Source organism: Sminthopsis crassicaudata, chromosome 2 (assembly GCF_048593235.1).
Source record: "Sminthopsis crassicaudata isolate SCR6 chromosome 2, ASM4859323v1, whole genome shotgun sequence".
In the NCBI taxonomy this organism is placed as follows: domain Eukaryota; kingdom Metazoa; phylum Chordata; class Mammalia; order Dasyuromorphia; family Dasyuridae; genus Sminthopsis; species Sminthopsis crassicaudata.
This window is the reverse complement of record NC_133618.1, coordinates 601,727,666-601,738,951: the sequence shown is the minus strand read 5'-3', so window position 1 is coordinate 601,738,951 and position 11,286 is coordinate 601,727,666. Positions and strand designations below refer to the sequence as shown.

The 11,286-nt window shown below is 36.7% G+C and overlaps 1 long non-coding RNA gene across 1 annotated transcript; it reads left to right on the top strand.

The window, feature by feature from the left end:
• The first annotated feature begins 2,501 nt into the window (after positions 1-2,501).
• Positions 2,502-6,391, top strand: LOC141558495 (uncharacterized). The gene is made up of 2 exons (XR_012487087.1): positions 2,502-3,181; positions 5,369-6,391. It is a non-coding gene; the product is annotated as an uncharacterized LOC141558495 (long non-coding RNA).
• The last annotated feature ends 4,895 nt before the right edge of the window (positions 6,392-11,286 follow it).

The following is an 11,286-nucleotide window of genomic DNA, read 5'->3' as shown; positions in this document are numbered from 1 at the left end:
TGTGTATTGAGATTCTTTCAAATGCCCAACACATCAGCATTCTGGGTTAGAGATCATCAAGTGTTACAAAGTGCACTTAAAAGGTTTGATTTTAATCATTTAAGAAAATTAAGTTCTCTTGCATGGTTTGATTAAATATTCATATACATATATATTACTATAAATAAAATGTATAAATATATACCATTTTTTGCTACATCTTGAGTGCCAACATGAGTTGGCTTAGCAAATTGAGAAAAAAAAAAAAAAGAATACATCCATGAGCCTGAAGAAAAGAGGGAAAAAATGTAATTGTCTTCATCTGGCCCATCATTCAGGTATCATCAGTGGTACTGGTGTAGAGTAGGAGGAATGGTTGGTGTCCTCTCTCTTTCCTGAATTTTGGAGCTACATTAGAATGAAATTTGCAGAATATATCCCAATTTGTAGTTATGTTTTGTGTGTATTATGTTGTCTCCCTAAGTAGATTTCAAGTTCCTTGAAAACATATACTTTCTCCATTATCTGTATGTTCACCAGAGTTCCTTAAACATAAAAGGAGTACAATGTGTACTTAATTGATCCTCATGACTTTCTTCTTAAACTTTAACCTATTTTCTGGCCCCAGTCCTTCAGTATTATTTTTAAATATTAATGAGATAGAGGGAAACTTTTAAAAAGTAACATTACATTCTAAATTTTTTGTGCACATTGGATTTATTTTCAAAAGTAGCAAAAATAAGATAAGGCAGCATTCCCTACACTATTGTACACACTTAATGAGGAAATTGCTGTTGAATAACTTTGCAATGTCCTTTTCTTCTTGAATTAAATTAACCACAAAATGTACAAATTAAAATACTGAGGAAAATCCAAATTTTACCAAAAAAAAACAAAAAAAACAAATTTGATGTGCTTAAATATAAATGTTAATCACTTTTTCCCACCCAAACACAATGAGAAAATACCTCTTTTATTTTGGGGGTTTTTGTTTGCTTATTTTTTTGAATGTGGCCCAAGATTTTCAACACCAAAACTCCTTTTGGGAAAGCAGTTTTGTGCAATTCTGACATTTGCAAAGTAAAATATGCATCATACACACAAAACACCTAAGTTATAACCCCAAAAATTAACACAAAAACCCACTCGTGCTTTTAACACTGGTTTTAAACATGGCATTTTTTCATCTTCACACTTTTGGTTGTTACACTGGATGGCAAGACTATATGGCAGTTTGCAATGGATCTTTAGAGGATGGAGGTAGTTTGGAGTTTTATATTGCTTTTAGGGGAAAAAAAAAGAAAAAAGAAACCAAAAACAGGACAAACTCAACCAGCCAACTAACAACATCCACTCATTGGTATAAAAATCAAGTTGACAGAGCTTTTCTGTCATGTCACCTTTTTGGGTAGGAAGGAATAGGAGGAAAGATAGGAGGATAAAATTTTCTGGATTACTTACAGAGAGACAAATACAGTATTCTTTTACCACATTGTCACTATCCAAAATATTATTGGGTGTCTGCACATGTACCTCCAAGGTATAAAATGTTGTTCAAATGAAATGACCTCAAGTGTGATTTAATATATCTACCATTAGCAATATAAAACCTCATTTTCAAACTTTTAATATGTTGGCACATTGACTGAAGTAACTTATTTTTCTTTTTCCAATCTTAACTTTATCTAAATTTAGACAGATGTGCAGAAACTATCTACAAAGAATTTCCATTCCCTCCCAAATTATATTCAGATTATATGATTATTCTCAACATGGTAAGCATTTTCTAATTTATTGCTTTTAGAACTATGGAGAATGAATGCAGATGGAAGCATATTATTTTCATATTTTTACTTACATATTTTCCCTTTTGTTGTGTTTTCTCCCAACACGACTCATATGGAAATATCTAAAAAAAAGGAATGTACATATATACTCTAAAAAAAGAAAGAAAAAAAAAAAGGAACAAGTTACCCCTGAGGAGATTAGTCCATTTGTATTTTCCTTTGCAAAGATATTTTCAAGTTAGTTTCTTCCATCTCTCTTCTGGGCAAAGCCAGGATCTTTTTCTCCTTCACAGAAGTTATATATTATCATCCCCCATGTCTTCCAGTCAGTCTACATAGTCACTTATATCAAACTTTTCTGTTTCTTTATTGATTCAGATATGTCCTCCATGTATAGGGCAAAAGTTAGATTTTGAAGGCAATAACCATTTAGGTAAACCTTGAGACTACAATTATGGATGTAGTTCTTGTGATACTGAATATACTTGTGTGATCTTTTCTAGATGTGTAGGTACTACTTGTAATGTGTCAGGCAAACAAACTGGATGAACTTGACTGGGCACAGTTTATTTGGTAAAGTTTCTCTCGAAAGTGAGTCACAGTTGGCTCTTAAAATAACTGGTCCTGCTAAATCACTTGTGATAAATCTGATATTCCTTACACTTTTATTTAATATGGACTAGATAGTGTTTCTATAGGTGGATGAGCTAGTTTGACATTTAGGTGATTGTTCTCCACTGTGCATTCTGAGGTGGACACTCATTTTTGAAAGTTAGCCAGAAATCTTCGAATATAGGTTATCTTTCTATTCTGTATCTTCAGTGGTTATGGAAGTGCTTTTTTAAAAAAATTTCCAGTGCCAGAGCCCTTCACCCAGACATCTACAAACCATTTTAAGATTAGATAAAAGTCTTGGCCCCAAAGGAATGTCCTGGATGTGTGAGAACTCCCTGCCCCAAGGTTTTTCTGACCCAAGCATTAACTGTCAAAAACATGACGAATGTTCCAACCGCAAATCGTCACATATTGCCTTGACTTTCTGATATATGGTCAACAAATGTTATATCTTTTGTTCTATGGAAATTTACTTTGCTACATGGCATTCGCTCCACAACATATAAAAACCCTTTGCTTTGTCTCAATAAACGAGCTATTCTGTCACTACACAGAGTAGTTTCCATTCTTTCTTTCTTTTCAGCCCATTCCCAGGCAAACGCCTTCCCCAGCCTCCGGCTTACAGACTGATGTGTGACTTCAGCCGTCCCTAGTTCGAGACCCGCAGGCCGGGTCAAATTGGCGCCCGAACAGGGACATGAAGATCCATATCAGCCCGACGGATTGACGAAGAGAAGGAGAGATGAACCGCCTGGCCAGGCCCCCGTCTAAGGACCCCGAAGAGAATCTTCACATACAGTGTAAGTGAACCAATCCGTCGAAATCATGGGCTCCCACCTTTCTAAAGAACAGATTTTCGTTAAAGATCTTAAAGAGAGTTTTAGGGAACGAGGAATTAAGGTTAAAAGGAAAGATCTTAAAAGAAAGCTTTAGAGAAAGAGGCTTAAAAGTTAAGAAAAATAGAGCTCTGTGTCTGTCTGTGTATGTTTGTCTGCTTTGCATTGCTTCTGTTCTGTGTTAAAAGTTAGCAAGCTCATAAGAGATAAGGATTCAGCCTCTGTGTTACAGGCTTAGAAAAATAACAGGCTGAATTGTGGAAATTGGAATTCATTCAGAATAGTAATTCTTTCAGAGTGGTCTTAAATCATGGAATATCTAGGCATTCCCTGTGAAGGCAGATAATGCATTAAAATGGGCTTGGAAGTTTAGAGAAACTCTGTTTGGATTCCGGGAGGGAAGAATGTTCAAGGTGAAACAAACTTCTCTCTGGCAGCGGGAGTCCTAGGAAAAGCCTCTAGTTTGCTTTGGTGATTTAAGAGCTTTGTTAAGTTTTAAAAACAATGATTAAGAAATTTGGGAATTGATTATTTTAATGTTACTTAATATAAAAGTGTTTGTGATTTTAAACCTTTTAACCTGTTGTACCAATTTGTAAGTAAAACAAAAGAAAAAACTTGACTATTTTCAAAGCCTGCTAAAGGGGAGTAACGGCATTACAATCTTATCTGCTTAATACCATACCGCCTGAGAAGCTTCTACTAGTGGCCTTGAAGCACTCAGGCAGAAAAAAAAAAAAAAAAAAAAAACTATTTGGTTTGCTTCTGAAACATTGGGTAATTTGTTATCATTATGGGTTATGAATCTTAAAGTTTAAAGTTTAAAAAAAAAAAAAAGAAAAAAAAAAGAAAAAAAAAAAAGTGACCTTGTCCAAGTCACTATCAGTTTGTTAAATTATTTAGGAGCACAGGGATTGAGAATTTCTTAAAACAAATTTCAATTTGTGAAACATGAGGTAAAATATAAATACAGTAAACAATGTGGCTTTAGGAGTGTTATCAGCCACAGCACTTTTGGTACAAGAAAAGTCAGAAATTAACCTTTGGGAATAGTTTAATAGTGAATGTCCTGCACCAGGTTCAATCAATTCTGAATCAAAGAGGCCAGGAGGTGGCTAATTGATTCAAGGATTTTAAAATATGAAGCAATACTATTGGAAAGAGATGATTTGGCACTCTCACCAGACCATAACTTTAATACAGCCATGTTCTTATCTGCTTCCCCTGGGAAACATGTGTCCCTTGAACATGATTGTCCAAATGTGATTGATTACCAAACTAAGGTTAGGGAAGATTTGTAGGAAGTCCCTTTGTTGAAAGGCACTGAATAGTTCATAGATGGTTCTTCACAAATAGTTAATGGGAAAAGGAAAAATGGTTATGCTATTGTTAATGGGAAGATTTGACTCTGGTTCAAGCTGGATTCTTGCCAAAAGAATGGTCAGCTCAAAATTTGTGAATTATATGCAATAAATCAAGCCCTAAAATTTCTTGAAGGACTGATTCAAAATATGCTTGGGGAATTGTTCATATATTTGGGAAATATGGGAAGAAAGGGGAATGGTAAACAGTAAAGGAAAGGGATTGGCACACAGGGCATTGGTCACTGAAATTTTGACTAATCTTATGTTACCTAAGAATGCTGCAGTGATTCATGTGCAGGGGCACCAAAGAGGAAATTCATTTGAGATAAGGAGAAACTGCTTTGCAGATGAGGAAGCAAAGAAGCCTGGAGAAGAGGAATCTGTAAGTACAGAGGAGATGGTGGAGCAGGCAGATTTAGGCCAAAGCACCTGTTTCACAGCTAAGATCCTCCAATCTGTGGCCCAAGCTATAGCATCCTCCCTCATCATGTAAAGTGGAAAGGGTGGATAAGGAAATTAAACAGCAATTGACTGAATTGGCATTAGAGACACAATTGCCCTGGACCAAGTGCCTTCCCCTTGCCTTATTAAGAATTAAAACAAAACCCCTGAAGAGATGTGGAATTGTCACCTTATGAATTATTGTATGGTCACCCTTATCCAAAAGGGATTCAAAATTCTTACTTGTATCCAATATTTGAAACCAAGGATTTGTTTTTTAAGGAAATATGTTATGTCTTTACTGTAACATCTGAAAACTTTGCAACTAAACAGGCTTATTGCTCAGACTCCTCCCTTAGGATTTCAACAGTACATGAGTTCTAGCTTGGAGATGGGGTCCTGGTTCAGACATGGAAGGAGGACAAGCTGACCCTGAGATGGAAAGGACTGTTCCAGATCCTCTTGACATCAGATACAGCAGTGCTACACAGGAAAGAGAGTGGACTCAACATACCAGAATTAAAGGACTGGTGGACTCCGAAGGTGTGGACTTCCCAACTGAATGCAGAGAACAAACTGAGACAGACATTGAAAAGCAACTAATGAACTGTGCATGTAAAATCTTGATAGCAGTATTGAAGCCTCACTATTAGATAAAATATCTATTACTGACACCTCCCCCATTTTTCCCTGGTGTCTTTCCAAGATTTGGTCTCAATCATGTCCTACCCCATTTCTTATGTAAGCTGTGACTGAGCCCATGACAGGATTAGTGTGACCCCGGGTGGTGGACGATTTGAGGTTTGACTTATTATTTCCAGAATCATGGCAGTAAGACCACGCAATTGCCATGACGGGCAACCTCGAGAGGTCTGTTTCCCACCCACTTAAGATAGAATCTGGTATAATGTACCCTCGAGTTGGTGTGGTTGACCCCGATGACCTAAGACAGCATTTGGTGGCATGCTATTGATATAGATCGAACGCTCACTCCCCACAACCGGAGGCAGGTCACATAGCCTAAGACAGGCCTGTCACCTTACAAATGAAAAAAGGGGGACATGCCAGAGCCCTTCACCCAGACATCTACAAACCATTTTAAGATTAGATAAAAGTCTTGGCCCCAAAGGAATGTCCTGGATGTGTGAGAACTCCCTGCCCCAAGGTTTTTCTGACCCAAGCATTAACTGTCAAAAACATGACGAATGTTCCAACCGCAAATCGTCACATATTGCCTTGACTTTCTGATATATGGTCAACAAATGTTATATCTTTTGTTCTATGGAAATTTACTTTGCTACATGGCATTCGCTCCACAACATATAAAAACCCTTTGCTTTGTCTCAATAAACGAGCTATTCTGTCACTACACAGAGTAGTTTCCATTCTTTCTTTCTTTTCAGCCCATTCCCAGGCAAACGCCTTCCCCAGCCTCCGGCTTACAGACTGCTGTGTGACTTCAGCCGTCCCTAGTTCGAGACCCGCAGGCCGGGTCATTCCAGTAAATGTATTTATTGTTAATACACATTGATTTATGAATCATGTTGGGAGAGAAATATCAGCGCAAAAGGGAAAAACCATGGGAGAGATTAAGAAAAAAAAACAGAAAAAAGAAATGAATACAGATGTGTTGATTTACATTCAGTCTCTTTAGTTCTTTTTCTGCATGCAAATGGCATTTTATGTCAAAATTTTATTGGGATTACTTTAGATCACTGAACCATTGAGAAGAACCAAGTTTTTCATAGTTCATTATGACATATTTTTGCTGATACTGTGTACCACATATTCCTAGTTGTGCTTGTTTTGCTTGGGATCAATTCATAGAAATCTTTCCAGGCTTTACTAAAACCAGCATGTCCATGATTTTTTATAGAACAATAATATTCTATTACCTTCATATGCCACAACTTGTTCAACCATTCCCCAATTGATGGACATCTATTCATTTTCCAATTCTTTGCTACCATTAAAAGAGAAGCTGCAAATATTTTTGCATATGTGAGACTTTTCCCCTTCTTTATGATTTCTTTGGGATATAAACCCAATAATGGCACTGCTGGATCAAAGGGTATGCACAATTCTATAGCCCCTTGGGCATATTTCCAGATTGTTCACTATAATGGTTGAATCATTTCACAATTCTACCAACAAAACATTAGTGTGCTGCTTTCCCACATCTTCTTCAAAATTTATCATTACCTTTTACTGTCATCTTAGCCAATCTGAGAGATGTGAGGTGGTAAATCAGAGTTATCCTAATATACATTTATCTGATCAATAGTGATTTAGAACATTTTTAATATAATTAGAGAAGCCTTAATTTTTTCATCTGAAAAAATCTATTCTTATCATTTGACCATTTGTCCATTGGGAAATGACTTGTAATCTTATAAATTTGGTGCAGTTCTTTATATATTTATTTTAGTTCTTTATCAGAAACACTGACTACAAAGATTTTTGTACTTCCATTTTTATCTTGTTTCTGTTGGTTCTGTTTGTGAAAAACCTTTATAATTTAATGTCATCAAAGTTGTCCATTTTGCCTTTCATAATATTCTCTAGTTCTTCTTTGGTCATAAATTCTTTATGGAAGTATTTTGTAATTGGTTATATTTCTATCACCTTTAATGAGATTCATGATGTCTTCACTACTGTTGGCTATCAAATACTGTCTGTTAGCATTCTTAAGAACTGTATCATTGGTATAAGTTTCACCTATCAAGGGATCAAAATGTGTTTCTTTTGAGATGTATTATTTGCTTATTACACCTATGATGCCAATAAAGTCTTTGCTTCTCATTGCATATTTGAAAACTGTCTAAGTAAAGATGCCTCCACCTGAATGGTAGTTCCCTTCATCAACACCAGAGTCACAGGAGGGGTCATTCACAATATATGTGCACTTCTCTTCAAACTCTGCCTCTGTTCACAGAGTCATGTCAACATATTCCATGTCCACTTTCATGGTTGCTTCTGCCCACTCTACTAAGGTTGGAAAATTTACTGTTTTGGAGCTAAACTGGATGGCAGTCAAAGTCAGCACAACTTTTTCCAAACAAAAATCCAACATCTAAGGTAAGCCATATTCATTTCTACACAACAAACATTTCTTCATCCTTCCAATTACTAACTTAGAAGAAGACATACTCATACCTCCAGGGTTAACTCAAGATGACTAGAGTCCTTAGTATAATTATAGTAATTAAATCCATGGGAGCAAATGAAATCCCCACATGAAGGAATAATTGAGAGAGAAGAGAAAAGGACTTAGGACAGAAGCTTGAATGATTTCTAAGGTTAGATAGTGTGATTGAAAAGAGAAACATCTGGGACTACTGGCCAAGATGGCAGCGTGGAGGCAGACAGCTGCTTGAGCTCTGCGTTTTCTCTCAGTACTTACTTCATGACAAACCTCGGAATTAATGCTTGACTGGAAAAGAAACCCACAAATAATCACCAACAGAAGACATCCTTGAAATTCGCCAGAGAAGGTCTGTGTTTGCTTGGGGAAGGGGATGAACAGACTGGGCACAGACTGAGGGCAGGCAGCTAGAGCAAGACAGGCAGTTCACACAGCTCAGGCAAAAAAGGGGAGGGGTGCAATCTCTTGATCTCTTCTATTTCTGCCAAAAGACTTTTACCCCAGTGTGGATGTTCCATCTTGGCAGCAAGCCAGGAGCAGAGGAGGGGGTAAACACTGGAGGTGAATAATAAAACCCCGGAAAGCTAGCGTCTCTCCTCTCTCGGGACCCGGCCACCCCCACCCGGAGTAACTCAGATTGTTCTTAGAGCCTCAGAGCACAGACACAGATAGCTATCACTGTCCTGTTAGTGCCTCGCTGCTGTTTCCCACAGTCTGTAGAGAAAGCCTGGTAACACTATCCAGCCCCATCCACCCAAAAAAACAGGCCAATTGTTTCTCTTGTCAATTTGTTTTCTTTGATTTCCATTCTGACAAAATGAACAAAAAATTTAAAAGAGCTCTAACCATTGACAGCTTCTGTATGGCGAGAGAGCAGACTTCAAACACTGAGGAGACTAAAAGCAGATTGTCCCCAGAGGAATCCCCTAAGGGGGGTAAGATCTGCTCCTCAATACATAAGAGAAAATCAAAAAGGCTCTCACAAGAGAGCTAGAAGAGAAATGGGAAAAGGACAGGGAAGCTTGGCAAGAGAGTCTGGAGAAGTCATCCCACGCATTTAAAGACAAAGTGAATAAAGAAATCAAACCATTGAAAAAGAAATTAGTGAATTAGAAAAGGTAAACAACTCCAAGGAAAGCAGGATTAGTGAATTGGAAAAGGTAAACAACTCCAAGGAAAACAGGATTAGTGAGCTAGAAAAAGAAAACAGCTCTCTAAAAAATAAAATGGATGAAATGGAAAAAAAAATTCCATAGAAGAAAAAAACTCACTTAAAAACCCAATTGGACAATTACAAAAAGATATAAAAAAAGTGAGTGAAAAAAATACATCATTGAAAATTAGACCCGAACAAGTAGAAATGAATGACTCAAGGAGAAACCAAGAAGTAGTCAAGCAAAACCAGAAAAATGAAACAATTGAAAAGAATGTCAAGTACCTTATTGGAAAGACATCAGACCTAGAAAACAGATCCAGGAGAGACAATTTGAGAATAATCGGACTCCCTGAAAAATGTGAGGAAAAAAAAGAGCCTGGACACTATTTTTGAGGAAATTATCAAAGAAAACTGCCCAGACATTTTGGAAACAGAGGGTAAAATAGACATTGAAAAAATTCATCGATCACCTACTGAAAGGGACCTTAAAATCAAAACGCCAAGAAATATAGTGGCCAAGTTCAAGAACCATCAGATGAAGGAAAAAATGTTGGAAGGTGCTAGAAATAAGCAATTCAGTTATGGAGGAGCCACAATAAGGATAACCCAGGATCTGGCAACATCCACATTAAAAGAACAAAGGGCATGGAATATGATATTCCAAAAGGCTAAGTAACTTGATATGCAGCCAAGAATAACTTACCCAGCAAAAATGAGCATCGTTTTCCAGGGAAGAAGGTTGACATTTAAGGAAATAAATGAATTCCATCTATTCTTGATGAAAAAAACAGATCTACACAAAATTTTGATCTTCAAATACAGAACTCAAGAGATTTCTAAAAAAGTAAAAAGAAATCTTGAGAACTATATTTCTGCCATAAAGATATATAAAGAACACATGTATAATTTGTCCTGGAAACTAGAGGTAGAAAGGAAATTATATCATAAAAAAGGGTAAAGTGGTGGTACTACATCTCATGAAGAGGCAAAGGTAACCTATTATATCTGAGAGAAAGAAAGGAGGGAGATGAGCATAGTGTGTATCAATAGATATATTCGATTTATGGTGAAACTTCTTCCACTTCATTGAAAAGTGAGAGGGAAGGAGTAATCTAAGGGGAAAGGAATGCAGAAATTGTGAGAAAAAAGTGGAAAATAGGAAGAGGAACTGTAAGGTGGGGGAGGGATACTAAAAAGGGAGGGCTGTGAGAAGCAAGTGGTGTTCACAAGTTTAATACTGGGTAGGGGGTTAAGAGGGAAGGAAAGGAGAAAAGCATAAGCAGGGATTAATAGGATAGCAAGCAGTATAGAATTAGTCATTCTAACCATAAATGTGAATGGGATAAACTCCCTCATAAAGAGGAAGCAGTTAGCAGACTGGATTAAAAATCAGAATCCTACTATATGTTGTTTACAGGAAACACATCTGAAACAGGGTGGTACATTCAAAATAAAAGTAAAAGGGTGGAGCAGAATCTACTATGCTTCAGGTGAAGCCAAAAAAGCAGGGGTAGCCATACTCATCTCAGATCAAGCAAAAACAAAAATTGATCTAATTAAAAAAGATAAGGAAGGGCATTATATCCTGCTAAAGGGTAGCATAGATTATTAATATTAAATTAATCAATATTAAACATATACTCACCAAGTGGTGCAGCATCTAAATTCTTAAAAGAGAAATTAAGAGAGCTGCAAAAAGAAATAGACAGCAAAACTATAATAGTGGGAGATCTCAACCTTGCACTCTCAGAATTAGATAAATCAAACCACAAAATAAATAAGAAAGAAGTCAAAGAGGTAAATAGAATACTAGAAAAGTTTGATATGATAGATCTTTGGCGAAAGCTAAATGGAGACAGAAAGGGGTACACTTTCTTCTCAGCAGTTCATGGAACCTCTACAAAAATTGGCCATATACTAGGACATAAAAACCTCAAAATCAAATGCAGTAAGGCAGAAATAG